Source organism: Myotis davidii, unplaced genomic scaffold (genome assembly GCF_000327345.1).
Source record: "Myotis davidii unplaced genomic scaffold, ASM32734v1 scaffold73, whole genome shotgun sequence".
Classification (NCBI taxonomy): Eukaryota; Metazoa; Chordata; class Mammalia; order Chiroptera; family Vespertilionidae; genus Myotis; species Myotis davidii.
The window spans coordinates 7,098,734-7,107,746 of record NW_006286675.1 but is presented as its reverse complement, the minus strand read 5'-3'; the positions used below and the strand labels follow the sequence as shown (position 1 = coordinate 7,107,746).

General features: G+C 45.0%; 1 protein-coding gene across 9 annotated transcripts in view; it reads left to right on the top strand.

The window, feature by feature from the left end:
• ZBTB38 (zinc finger and BTB domain containing 38) overlaps positions 1 to 9,013 on the top strand; it is a 112,058-nt gene that overhangs the window by 70,687 nt on the left and 32,358 nt on the right. For 8 of the 9 annotated variants that reach the window (XM_015560419.1, XM_015560417.1, XM_015560418.1 and 5 more), the window contains one exon: positions 1,208 to 1,312. The gene's annotated coding sequence lies outside the window, so the exon portion shown is untranslated. Of the gene's footprint in view, positions 1 to 6; positions 450 to 1,207; positions 1,313 to 9,013 lie in introns of those variants that run through there. The other variant, XM_006758340.2, reaches the window with a different exon arrangement.

The window sequence follows — 9,013 nt, the reverse complement described above, 5'->3', positions numbered from 1 at the left end:
GGGGAGGGGGCTCCGCTGCGGAGTCGGTCAGGTTGCGCTGCAGCTAGCGGCCCAACTGCGCAGCTGTGCCGGGGGCGGGGGGCCGGGGAGAAATGCGCACCCAAGGGACGTTCTGGGCGCGGGTCCAACAGGCTCGGGCGCTGCGCTGACAGTCGCACCTCCCCACCCCCAGACTGCGACTCGGACCTCGGACCTGACCCTGCGGAGACTTGATGATTTCCCTGGTTCAATACCAAAACCCTTTAATTGAATGGAAAATGCAAAGGCAGGGCCCTGCCCCCGGGGAGGGGGGTGCAATCCCAGCCTCCTACTTCTGCAGTAGAGTTAGGTCTGCTCAGTTGGTCCAACCCAGCCGCCCGCTGTTAGCCACTTTTTTGCAGAGTGTATACTAATCACTTTAGATTTTAGTCCATCTGCGATTCCGCTTTATAACTTCCGCTCTGCTATAGGTAAGTGATTAATACCATTCTGGACTTTGGCCCTAATTGAATATAGCTTTTAAGGATTCGTTATAGATGATATGCGTTATGGTGCCTTATACCTATTTTAACGGTTAAAGACTTTTTCTCCTAATTTGAAAGCTCAACTACTCAGTCAGGTTCTCAAGGTTGAAAAGCATGGGAGGGTTTAGTGTGTGCTTTGAGAGAAACTTCTAGTAAGTGCTGTATCTAAGCGTGGTGTTTTTCCGAAGAGTAGGGACCCATTAGAAGATTGTGAAATCAGTTGAATGGGTTACTCTTGGAATTTTTGAAAAGATATAGAGAAGAATCGAGTCTTAATGCATTGCACACAGAGTAAGCACTGTTTTGATGTTTGACATTTTGGAGTTTGTTTATATAATTTTTAAAAACGGTGGGTCACTGTCAAAAAAAATTTTAAAACCCCGACTTACGGGTTAATAACCCAGGCTTTGGAATCAATTGAACCTGGGTTTAAGTCCCAGATCAACAGAACCTAGTTGTGTGACCTTGAGCATATTCTGTGACCTCTCAGAGTCTCTTTCAGTATGGCTGTAAAGTGGGGAATGTCTACCATATTCAGGGGTATTATAAAGACTATATGAGGTCACATATGTCAATCACTTTGCTCAGTGCTTGACTTATAGTAGGTGTTCAATGCGAATGCTAATTGTAATGACTATCATTGCTGACACATCAGATCCTGGCAGCTAATCTTGAGACACTGCGCTTTTCTTTTCTTTTTTTAGATCTTGATGTGGAAGAGATGGAGGACTCAGAACCAAGGATTTCCAAGTGATTTCTTCCAAAGCACAAGAAACTAAGTTTGTTAAGGCTGATCCGTTCTACCTGAGGTAACTAAATTTGTGTGTCTCTGAAGTCTACATGAAAGAGGAAATGGTTTTTCTAAGGTGCAGAAGGAGTCCCAAAGGGCATGTGATTTGTGCCAGTGATCCACCAGGGTTGGGGTTTACACTAAGTGACAATGACATTTAAGCGAATTGTTATTAAGTAGACGTGTGTGAGGCCTCTGTGACGAAGGATGAACTAAGTGAATGAGACTCCAGGAACTAGTTTCTCCTCTCAGTTCTGCCAGTGACTGTTATGGGAGCTTCTGGAAGTCTCCTTATAGATTGCTAGCTTCTCTAGGCTGGAAGGACCAACAGACATCACTGAGGCCCAGAGAGTTTAAGTGACTCTTCAAGGTGACCCAGTGGGCTGGGATAGAGGCAGACCTTGAACCTGGACCTCGATTGCTTAGTCATGCAACCAACCTCAGAGCCTGTTGTGGAGTGAGCACCGTGCTAGGCACTGAGCATACTAGTAAAAGGATGAAAAGCCTACCCCAGGACACTTGGAACCTGTGCAGACAAGTACGGACAACACAGTCCAGTAAATGCTACCTTTGAGGTATATACAAAGCCTCAAAGATGATGATAACAACTACCAGTTGTCAAGTGTGTGTGTGTGTGTGTGTGTGTGTTACGGGATTAAGTGTTGTATTTTTAACTATTCCTGTGAGGTAGGGAAGAATAGATGTGAAGGACTGAAATGTCAACACGCACAGGCAGCTCATGAAGGTCTTTGCATCTCATACTACGTTTATGGTGCACATTTTATATGCAAAGCACAGTGCTAGGGCCACAGAGTGCTTGCCCTGGAGGAACTTGCAACCCAAACTCCTAAGAGACCTAGTCAGACGGGCAGTGCCTGACATCCACCCCTCCTTCACCTGCTTCTCCAGCAGCCAGAGTAGGATCCATCACAAGAAGAGCTGACATATCACAATTCTTGCCCCTCATTGCACTTTCCCCCACTTTTTCAGATTTACCATATCCTTCCATTCATCTCTGAAAACTTACACTTCCAATTTACAAACAATAAATAGGAAGGCCTTCTCTGAATTCATTCATTTACGTGTTCATTCAACAAATGTTAATCGAGCTCCTCCAAGGCACTTGGGTGTTCAAGACCATCATTGTTATTAGCGATATTCAGTCTCTTAGCAAGGAATCATCGTTCAACAGTTAGAGGTTTTTTATTGTTACTATGCTAGAATAGCAACTCCAAGAATGTTGGAGACTGACCCATAAATAGGATTCCAACTAGATAGACAGGAAAATCTTTTTTTTTTTAATCTTAACATCTTCAGAAAGGAATTTCTTACTTCTCTTTAAAATTTTGATTTTCCCATTACTCTCATCTGCTTTTAGAGGCCTTTCATTTGTGCACTTAACCTGTAGGCAGAGAGAAAAACCAGTTTGGCAAGTAGGCTTTCTTTGACTCAAAATGCTGTTTTTTAGCTTTAGAGGCCACATGGCACTATGAGTGTTCAAAGTAAAGCAATGTAAGAGATACTTTCATTTAAAGGTACAAAGTTATAGTCCTAGCCGGTTTGCCTCAGTGGATAGAGCGTCAGCCTGTGGACCAAAGGATCCCAGCTTTGATTCTGGTCCATAGCCTGTACCTTGGTTGCAGGCTCCTCCCCGTCCCAGGCCCTGGTCAGGGCTCGTGTGGAGACAACCAAACAATGTTTCTCTCACATTGATGTTTCTCTTTGTCTTTCCCTCTCTCTTCCACTCTCCCTAAAAATCGATGGAAAAATATCCTCAGGTGAGGATTAACAACAAAAATAATGAAGTTACAAAGTTAGAGATAGTGCCGATAATTGCATTAAGCAACAGAAATCAGATTGTAAGTCTTGAATGCTACCTGTAATAAACTTAAGCTCCAAATAGAACAAATGAGATGCTGAATGTAAATGTGCTTTGCAAACTTTTAGGAGTCCTATAAATGTAATGCAGCAAATCCCCTTGAGTAACTACTATGAGTACGACACTGTTAGAGAGAACGGAGGATTCAGCATCAAAAAGATCTGGTTCCTTCCCTCTCAGATCTTTTGTGTGTGTTGGATGTGTTTTCATTGATTTCAGAGAGAGAAAGGGAGAGGGAGAGAGCTAGAAACATCAATGATGAGAGAGAATTATTGATTGGCTGCCTCCTGCACACCCCCTACTGGGATTGAGCCCAAAACCCGGGCTTTTATCCTAACTGGGAATTGAACCGTGACCTCCTGGTTCATGGGTCCACGCTCAACCACTGAGCCACAGGGGCCTGGCCTGTCAGACAAGACAGTTTTGTAGATGAGGAAATAAAATACACAAAAATAACAGCGTGGTAAATGCCAAAAAATACATATATATATTGGTGATTTGAAGAGGAAGAGGTCCTCTGGGAATCAGGAGACTCTTTTTTGAGGAAAAAAACAACAACATTTAAGCAAGTCCTTGAAGACTGTGGTTTTCATCAAAGAGATGAGGAGGAGGCATTTGAGACAGGAGAAGTAGCAGAATAGGAAAGCACGGAGCTTATTCAGGGAAAGGTAGTGAGCCCAGTTGAGTTAGAACTGGTCTATAGAGGCATCTGATGGGAAATACAACTGGAGAACATTTGGTACCAAATGATACTGGTCTTGAATGCCAAGCTAGGAAGTGTGACTGGATTAACAAGTAGAAGACATTGAAGATATTTAGACAGTGGTGTATCATGGCTGCACATGAGGAGTGCGCCCTTTTGGTAGCTGTGGGGACACGGGGAGGAAAGGCAGGACAGAGACTAGAGACAGGAAGACCAGTTAGAGAGGATGGGGGGAGACCTGAAATGGGTGATGGCAGTGAAATGGGAAAGGAACTGATGCAAAAGGAAGGATTGACACAATCTGCCCTCTCAGTGGAGAAGGAACAGCTAACGCCAACAGATTTCCAGAGCAGCGATACCTGCAGAAGCTTGGAGGGAGGTGAGAGGCTGTGTTTTAGAGGTGCTGAGTTTGAAGTGTTGGAGTATGGCATCCCCCGGACAGATGGGGGCTTTGGGCTCCAGAGGAAGGCCGGGGCTGGGTTGGGAGTCCTTGCAATACAAATAAGTCAGGAGGTGGGAGAAGAGATTGTTTTCAGAAAGACCATATGGAGGCAGAAGTTGAGGATGGAGCCTTATGAGAAAAGAAGGAAGGACCTAGGCAGGATCTAGAGAGAATTTTGGCAAAAGAGCAAGGAAGAACCACGGGAGAACATGACTCCAGAAGGGGGTTTCCCAGTGGAGGGGACCTGGAATGTCAGATGCTGGAGGGGGAGGGGAGGCCCGGAATGGTCATTGGATTGACATGTGCTAAACCATGTTCGTTGGCGTTTTGCTTTGTAAGGTAATACGACTTACAGAATGAATATGAAGATGTTTCATTTGCAAAAATTTGTAGCTTGAGCAAATCATGAATCGCCGTTAAGTTTGCAAGCCTCAAAACACACTTCTGGTTACTAACATTCAGGCTGTTAAATGTGGTTTTGGTAGTAGTCATACCCTTTATTCTGTTGTCAGCAGATAGACCAAAGAATATTCTTTGATATTGTAAGTTCTTTAAAACTACATTTCTGTTGATGCAAAGAAGTTCTAAAAATAATTTAATTCCTCTGCCTTTTTACCATATGGCTGTTAGGTTAGGTGGCTCAGGAGGCGGCGAAGGAAATAAAGAGAGTTGATCAGAAAAGGAAGGAAGGAAGGAAAGTTTATTCTGCGTCTCCGGGAGACCCAATACCCCCAAGGACAGGGCACGTGGATTCAGGCCAACAGGGAGGGGGGCGCTTTTTTTATACTGCAGTTGGGTGAGGGGCGGGGACATGAGCTGAGGTATTCAGCTGAGGAAGTTTCAGCTGCAGGGGGTCAGCAAGGTATTCAGGAAGGAGTCAATATCTGTGTGGGGGTCGTGGAGAAGCCAGTATCTGTGTCTGGCATGCTGATCTGTTAGAAATGCCAGGGGGAGTCCATTATCTCGTCACATGTCTGCATGTATCCGATCCTGGGCTCTCTCCGACCTAACAACGGCTATCTTATGACATGAGTGTGTGTGTGTGCTTTCATAGGCATATGAGCTTAATACAATAGAATGAGAAGACTGGGTCAGATAAATCTAGTTTCACAACCGTGCTGGGCCCTATCCCAGGCTTGTGACTTCAGAAAAGTTACTCTGCCTAAGCCTTAACTTTTTTCATCCATACCTCAAATAGGATTATTTTGAAGATTGCGTCATATACTGTAATTTGGTCAAGAGCTATACTACCGCCGGCCATTAGTAAACGTTGATTCCCTTCCCTTGACAACCTCCTGTGTGTATGCAAATTTCTGCATAATGTGCATCTCTACATAAAGCCTTATCTTTCTGACTCATTTTAATGTGTTAGTTTTATCATAGAAAGAGGTACCTCCCGCCATCACTCATCTATCCTTGATAGTTTGGGTGGCTTACAGTTTAGTATGGATCAGAATCAGCCTGAGGAACTTGCTAAAATGTAGGTTTCCAGACCCCTGGCCCAGAGATTCTGATTCCATCGATTTAGGGTGGGGCCCCCGGGAATTTTCATTTTAAAGGATCACTGTTGTGACGAAGATTAACAAGTGCACATGCTAGGAAGGGATAAACTTGATATGCTGATTTCAACTCCAATTTCTATTAGAGACCTTCTGTACTCAAAAGTTCTGTATTTTTATCATAATGTTTATGGATTATATTTGTAATAAGATAAAAATGATCGGCCGAAACCGGTTTGGCTCAGTGGATATGGCGTCGGCCTGCGGACTGAAAGGTCCCAGGTTCGATTCCGGTCAAGGGCATGTACCTGGCTTGCGGGCACATCCCCAGTGGGGGATGTACAGGAGGCGGCTGATCGATGTTTCTCTCTCATCGATGTTTCTGACTCTCTATCTCTCTCCATTCCTCTCTGTAAAAAATCAATAAAATATATATTTTTTAAAAAGATTAAAACGATCGGACCCAGATAATTAAGGAATGGCGGCATTATCATACCCACCTTCCCTCTCTGCGTTGTACCTATAGCAGTGCTGGGCTACACATAGCCCGCAGATCAGCTTCCTTTCCTATGGAGTGAGTGGTGAGACCCTCTCCCTATGCTCAGAGTTTGCAAAACCAATGTAGCTATAACTATGGAAGGGGGTTCTCTCTTCCCGCAAGCATCTAAGAGAGAGAAAACGTGGGGGTTGATGCATCTTGATTAGAATGCAACGAGGTTTAAGGAAAAATGAAAAAAACACAAGACTGCGACAGAAATAGAGTGAAAACTGGGCCTGGGTGTGGCATCTGCCCTCTGATGGAGGGACAGAGGCAGAGAGCATCAGCACGGCAAGCAGATTTATTTATACTCAAATAACAGGAAGTTACATCACATCTAGGTGGGCCTTGAGTTCCTGGGGACATCATGAGATCCACCCCCTTAACACTGGGCGGGAATATCAAACTGAGTGGCCTCCCAATCTCTTGATTAGGTCCGCCCCCAGGGCATGGCTCTGCCTTTGCTCTGAGTTTCAGCAGACATATTTAAACTGAGTGTTTTTGCCAGCGGCCCTTAACAATAACTGTTGTTACCAGTAATATATTTAATGGCAGCAACATTGTACAGGCATGCCATTAAAACATTTCAGTGCATTTATCTATCTGAGTCTGTGTCTTCTGGTCAATAAATATCTGTCATATATCGTAGTTCCCTCATTCTCTTCACCTTGGGATCATGTAATTTTGAGGCTAGTAGTTCACGTTGTTCATCTCTCCCAACCTCATTTTGTGAGATGAGAAAATAATTTTTTCCCTCCTAGTCCTAGCTCTCTGCTTACTCACAAGAAAAGGTTGAGACATACATATATGTTTGTCTAAGCTATGTATGGAGGATGTAAAACCTGTTTACTTGTATATATTGAATTGTGTTTTATGCTTCTTGTACGTGTTTGAAAAATCGAATGACTTAATGGGAATATATTTCTCAAAACGATACTGAGTCATTTTGTAACGTTGTTGGCTTCTCTAGGAAGAGGATGCCAGTGGCCAGGAGCTTTGCCTGGCCTAGAAACCGGGTTTATACCCATAGTTCCCGAGAGGAGAAGACAGACTGACTTTCCTGGAGTCGGCTCTGCACCTTGTGTGCATTATCCCGGCCATCTTATTAGAAACTCGGGGTAACTGGGTGTGGTGGACTCGAGGCGAAGAGGCTCCGTGATGCCACCAATGTGAGATTTTCACATCCTGGGTTTTATCTGACTCCAAAGTTCCAACTCTTCTCTCCAACCCCGGTGGTTTCCCAGCCACAGACTGAGAGTATGCAGTAGGTCATTGTTTCTGCTTTTAGGTTAGAGCAGTGGTTCTCAGCCTTCCTAATGCCACGACCCTTGAATACAGTTCCTCATGTTGTGACCCCCAACCATAAAATTATTTTCGTTGCTACTTCATAACTAATTTTGCTACTGTTATGAATCGTCATGTAAATATCTGATATGCAGGATGTATTTTCATTGTTACAAATTGAACATAATTAAAACATAGTGATTAATCACGAAAACAATATGTAATTATATATGTGTTTTCCGATGGTCTTAGGCGACCCCTGTGAAAGGGTCGTTCGACCCCCAAAGGGGTTGCGACCCACAGGTTGAGAACCGCTGGGTTAGAGCTTAGAGACCCTGGTCTCCGGTGTTATTCTAAGCTCAGATTTTTTTACAAGAAGCAAATGGAGCGGAGGTATCGTGCAGACTTGAATCTGTCCAGTAAATATCAACGCTCTGTGCCAGGTACCAGAGCAGGACCCCACCCTCGTGAGGCCTCCCATCTCCCTCACAGGCCCTTATCTACCAGCTAGGTGCTGCTGCAAGCTTTTCTTTCAGTCAGAAGGCTAACGGATTTCTGCACTGATAAGATCAGCCAGTTTGTGTCTCACTAGAGCTGTTGCTGTCCCTATGCCTGTCTAAGTGTTCCCAGAGTGGCCAGGCCAGTTGAAAGTTTAAAAGACTTCCTTGGGGTATTGCCCAGAACTGTTGGGTAAGTGTTTGTCGATTACCCTCTGAGGCCCTTTTGAGGGTGGTGAAAAGACCTGTGTGTGAGAGAGCAGCCGGGAGGCCTGGACTTGCTCCCTTACCCGATCTGCAACCTCGGGAAAGAAAGTCGAGGAATTTTGCTGGCGTGGTTTCCTCACCTGTCACCAGAGGTTTGGCTCAATGGTGGCTAAGGTTCCTTTCAGCAGTACTTTCTTTCCTCTCCGGCAGAAAAAGCAGATAAAATCCACATCTGAGGCCTTCTGTGGTCCCCATTTCAAGATTTCCTCTGACTGTCCTCGTGGGTGCCCTAGTACTAGCCAGACTTAGCTGGGAGTCAATCAAAAGGGTGCAAAATGAGAGGTGAGGAATCACGGTTCTCACATTTTATGGCTACAAAGAACCTGAGACATAAACTAGCCCAACCTCCTCACAGTCCAGATTGGGAAATGGGAGTGCTGGGAAGTCAAAGGACTTGCTCAAGGTCACACAGTTAGTGGGCAACTGGGAGCAGAACCCGGTGTCCTCTACCCAGTCCCATACGCTGTGCAGAAACAGGCAGGTCTCGTCCTAAGGCAGGTTATCAGGAGAGCGGGAGGTGGCCATCTGCCAACAGAGCTTGGAGGGGCTGCCTGTCCCGCTGGAGAGGGCCTCTCGCAGCCACAGCGGACATCACGATGCAGACTTCCATC